Source organism: Nelumbo nucifera, chromosome 3 (genome assembly GCF_055504915.1).
Source record: "Nelumbo nucifera cultivar China Antique chromosome 3, China Antique-T2T, whole genome shotgun sequence".
Classification (NCBI taxonomy): domain Eukaryota; kingdom Viridiplantae; phylum Streptophyta; class Magnoliopsida; order Proteales; family Nelumbonaceae; genus Nelumbo; species Nelumbo nucifera.
Window position 1 is genome coordinate 41,399,496 of NC_142651.1, and position 5,852 is coordinate 41,405,347.

The following is a 5,852-nucleotide window of genomic DNA, read 5'->3' on the forward strand; positions in this document are numbered from 1 at the left end:
CCAATACAGGGAAACTTGGGGTGGGGACAAAGCAAGGTGCATGTGATGTCTACGGACCATACCAGAGAGAAATTACTCCATTTTACACCGATATTGATTGACCAACTCAACCACTAGATGGATTGAATCTAGCTTGGCCAATTAGAAATGTCATAAGGTTTTCTTTGCATTGGTTTCTTTTAACAAATCTCATGCATCACACAAGTACCAACTAGTTTTTGATAAACTATGGCTTCGAAAAAATTGATAATAAAACAATCTCTTGGCAACCAAAATAAATGAACCAGCGGTAAATATTGCCACATGACACACCCATGGTGCCAATGTTATTAGAAAGCATGTATGATTATCATAATTTACTATAGTTATTCCTTTTGAGTGGGGTTTCTACACTTTGATTGATTGACCTGTAACAAGATGCAATGCCATTGAAGGATTCAGATAAATGGTAAATATTATACATAAGTTTTCAATGTTATTAGTTCATCATTTTGTTCTATGGTTTCTGACTTAATGAATCTTGTTTTATATAAGAAGGTTGAGTCCAAATTATAAATTGTCTAGGTGTAAGGTGATGGTGATGGCAGTTTTGGCTTTGAAATCGAGAAGAAGGGACAAGTAGTGGGACGAGAATGAGGTTTCGAACTAGGGAAGGCTTAGGAAAAGAATGAACTGAAAGGATACACACTTCCAAAGAGGGAATCTCTAGTTGTAAGCGAAGGGGAATGCTTAATTGCTTATATGTGCATGGAATGAAGAATTCAAAAACTTTTCTAAGGCAATTAGGTTCAGATCCCTAGGTTGATTCAATATGGACATGCCTGGGATCATAGAGTGGGGGTCAACTATCAGTGTATATAGATTGTCATTATCACCTTTTCATAATCATACCACATGTCATATGTGGGAATATTTCCCCATAAAATAAAGCATAAAAGTACAGAGATGTTCCTGATGCAAGGCTGAAAAGGCTGTTCAAACAGTATTCGAACGGGCCTTGCAATAACTAAAGCCGATCTCCTTATGCAGAGCACGCACAGGTCTACATAGGCTTCTTCCGAGGGTCACAGTTGTCCATCAATCATTATAGTGACCTAACCCTCACTAAAATGCCGTGATTTGAGACATTCTTTCATATTACCAAGTTGACATACGAATCCATACTCTTACACTAAGTGGGGCCAATAAAACCCGCCCCCCTTTACTAGTTTTAATTCTTCATCATCTATAAATTAAATTATATTAAAAAATCTAAAAAATATATAAATGAATTAAAGCTATTTTATTTAGTAAAAAAGGGTTATAAATTTTAAAAATATAACATAATTTAATAAAAATAAATATATAAATTAAATATGAAATAAAAATATATGTGGAAATTGAACACGCACGCGCGTGCACACACATACATATATATTGATAATTCTTTTATGGATTCATGTGAAAAATGTCCTATCATCTTAATCAAAATCCAATACTCTAAATCTCACTATGAAATTGTTGCAAATCCATGTTTAGATACCTCAAGTTTGCCCTTCCATATATTTAACATGCAAACTCATTAGACATATAAGGGCAATGCAGCTCATTATAGAGCATATAAGAACAATTGTCAAAGACCCATTTGCCGGAAACAGGTATCATGTCACTGGATTTCCTAACTATCAGTTGGATTTCATCATAAAATCAATCGGCATAGTTTTCTTGCCAGTGTACTATAGTGGAGGTGCATGTAGCAAATCTATCCAAACTTGTTGAACTTGTAAAAGTCTCATTTATATCCATGGAACCAAAACAAACACAAGTGTAATTTGAGAAAATGTAATAGAACATAAAATTCAAGTGGGTAAAATCATAACATAACAAATAGGAATTCATAAAAAATCATGATTTAAAAATATGAAAAATGGGAAAACCATTAAACTATTAAGCTAAAGAAACACAAAAAAAGCTTCAACACAACTAGACCCAAATAAATTGAAATGAATTAAATCATTAATGGAAAGTAGAACAATAGGTTCCAATTCCTATGCACATAGATATTGATTTTGGTTTTTGACTTCAAAGGCTTTTGGAGGTGCATGAGAGAGTAGTGATGTCCATGTAATAGAAAGATGTTTTTGTGGGTTTGTTGAGTCATGAATGTTTTGCTTGTTGTAGGGGATTGTAACTGCAATAATAAATAGAGAGAATAGAATAGCAAGAAGAGAGGGAAATGGGTTCTCTTCTTCTTGCACAATTTTTGCATCATAAAATAGAATTTGGAGAGTGAATCTTCGTTCAATGACAACGGGTACACGAGGAGAGCTTGGATTTCTCAATAGACTTTGTGTTGATGGCTTGACAGGAATTTCTATTGAAAATTAATAAGTGACATTCATTGTGGAGTGGAGTTGTTATACTTTCCCTCCTCTCTTGAGAAGTTATTTCCTGAAAAAAAAAAACTATGTTCATAGGAGGAAGAAGACGAAGAGAAGTGCTTCTCCCAACATATCATGAGTTCTAACAAGGGATACTTAGAGGGGTAGCATGGTATATTTGATAATCCCATTTGTCTATTTAATGGTAGATCATCGAAGGGGGCTCATTAGAGGTTTTGAAAAGTCATGGTGATTTTAAGAGAAAAGAGAAAAGGCTATGGTGAGTTTTAGATAATATCCCTTATTATAATTTACATTTAGAAAATCCCCACCATGACACCGCCACTTTTTACATGGTATTGGGAGTAATGTGGTATGGGGCAATTTTGAGCAACATGGGTGAATTTCCATCAAGGAGAACTGTTCTACATGTTAACGAGTAATGCCTTGGATATGCATCCGTCACATTTGGATATATGCATCTGTTCCACTTTGATATATGGGTGAATTTCCATCAATATTCTCGTAGTGTGTGCGTTGTTCTTAATTTTGGACAAAATGTGTGAATTGAAAGTGTCCACACCTAAAGGTGGACAATTGTTCTAATCAATCAACATCATACTTGTTGATTCCATACATCTCACATACAACTTGTGAGATAATCTATATAGTCAATCATGGATGAAGAGTTCTTATAAATTGAAAAAATAATACAAAACAGTAATGGATAGAATAAATCACTAATATGTAATTACTAATAAACATATATATATATATATATATATTCATCATATATGACAAACTTTAAAGGAAAAATGTATAGAATATGAATTTATTTAATAATAAAAAAATCATTTTTATTAACAAAAGGACAATAGAAATAATTTAAAATACCTTCAAATACTTTTTTATTAACAAAAGATATTGGAAATGGTTCAATGTTAAAAAATTTATCACAATATTGCCATTGAATATTAAAAATAATTTAAAATTATAATTAAATAATTTATAGATAAAATAAAATAAAAATTAAATATACTAAAATAAAAATTGTGACAAATAAGCATTACAAAACATTATATGTTAATCACTAGCTTCACTTAGTGGTTGGTTCACATTAGTCTAGTATCAACATATTAGTTTCATTGCCAATATCAAATCAAGCTATAGTTCTATCATGGATGGGGTGGATGGTCTCCATCCGTGAATTTTACCTATGAACAACAATATATTGGAAAATGGATGATCCTTACCCACAACATATTGTAGACAGAGACAACCCACAATGAACATAACAGTCGCATGTCTTGTAGATTTGGACCAAGATGGTCTTGTTCACAAAATATTCATGCACTTGAATACAACCCTAGTACTTCCCTAAACCAAACTATCAAATGAAAGAAGAAAGAAGATGAGAGGGTGAGATGGACTAATTGCATTCGAGAGGTATCAAAGGTCTAAAGGGTAAAATTGGGTTTATAAAAATAGTATAATGGGTATGTAATGTTATATGTAAATAGAATGATACAAGCAATTATCGTATGGGTAGTATACTAGTATTTGTTGTATTTCTAGAACTTTGGGAATACCTTAAGTAGGCAACTAAGGGTCTATTTGGTTTGTTAAAATAGGTGCGTGGAATTGGAATCGAAATGGCCAATTCCATTCCAATTTTTTGTTTGGCAAGAATGGGATTCCCCGTATGAGGGAAGGGTCATTCCCTTAGGAATGGGATCCCCAATCAGAGTTTGTCAAGAAGTAAAGAATTCATGACAAAATACCCACAAACCACAATATTAATAAAATAATAAAATAATATTAAATTATTAATAACAAACAAAGTAAAATATTTATACAATATAATTAAAGCAATAATAAAATAATAATAATACTTATTAAATAATAATAAAAATATTAATAATTAAATAATAAAATATTATGAAAGTAATAATAAAACAATAACAATAAAATTAGAATATATTAATAATTAAAATAAAAATAAAATACTAACATATTCATTATTAAATGATAATAAACTAATTTTAAAATAAAAATAATAAAATATTAAAAACTAATAATAAAATAATAATAATATATTAACTAATTATTCATAAATTCATGATAAATTCTAAGATATTAATTATTAAATACTAATAAAATAATAATAAAAAGTACTAATAGAATAATAATTATATATTTCTAAATTATTAATAAGATAATAATAAATTAATACAAAATTGAAAATTTTTAGTTAATTCCGATTCCAAAATAAACCAAACAACAACAATCATAATGATTCCGATTTCGGACTTAAGCAAACAAGCATATGGAATAGATGATTGTGATTCCGATTTTTGGGGATTCTGATTTTGATTTTATTAACAAACCAAACAGACCCTAATTGTCTATGAGGTATTTAATTTAAACAATTTATTAAAAAACAAAGGGTACTTTAAATAATTAATAATCCAAAAAGGAATGAATTTGGTGGTAAAATCGTGTAATTAATTTTGTAGAAACCCAAAATAAGAAACCGAACGACCATGATCAAACACGTGGATTCTTTTGTGTGAAGACAATAGATAGGTGTCGCTTTCACGTTGAATATGAAAAATAAATATAGAGGATCGCAGCCCGAGAGCTTGGGTGTGAGACTGTGAGGGGAACATATTGTCTTTGGCCTTTTAAATCCAGAAGCAAAGTGGGTGATGTGTGATATGGGCCATTGTTGTGGTCCCGTGGAATCGGGTGAGTTTTAAGTAGGACTATTCATGGGCCGGATTGGGTCAGTTTATTGACATTTTTCCAATCAATTCGATCTAGTCGATTTACTTAGAAATAAAATCGAAATCGACCCAATACTAAGTAAAATCGACCTGATTGGTTTGAATCGGTTTGGGTCGGTTTTATGAATGATTTTCTCGGTGTGAACAGTAAAGGATTCAAGTCTAAGAAAACAAAGGCTGGATACCTATAAATTAAAAATGATTTGATGGACTAAAACTGATATTTTATATATAATAAATTATATATATAATATGCATATTTCTGAAATAAAGTTGATATATATATATATATTTCATGTATAAAAACCGAAATTGAACCGAATCATCGATTTATATTTTTTGTAACCCAAAACCGACCGATGATAAAAAAAAATGACCAACTTAGATTGGATCAAACCGGATTAATCAATTTAATCGATTTGGGTCTTGTTATGAACAGCCCTAGCTTTAAGTGGTCCGAGTGGGATTCGATCCCTAGAACGAATTCGGATGGGCTCCCCAGTTAGCACGCCCTACAGCCCATCCCCTTGCCAAATTGGGAACATTTCCTGTGGTTGTCATGGAGAGATGTTCCGCGCGAGTGGGGCGCGTTCTGCTGGGATATCCTTTGCCTCGCCAATTACTGATGAATTGTTACTTTACACACGTGTACGATGTAATTCCTGTAGACCGGAGAGGATATTTTAGTAAATAAAGGACTCCCGGC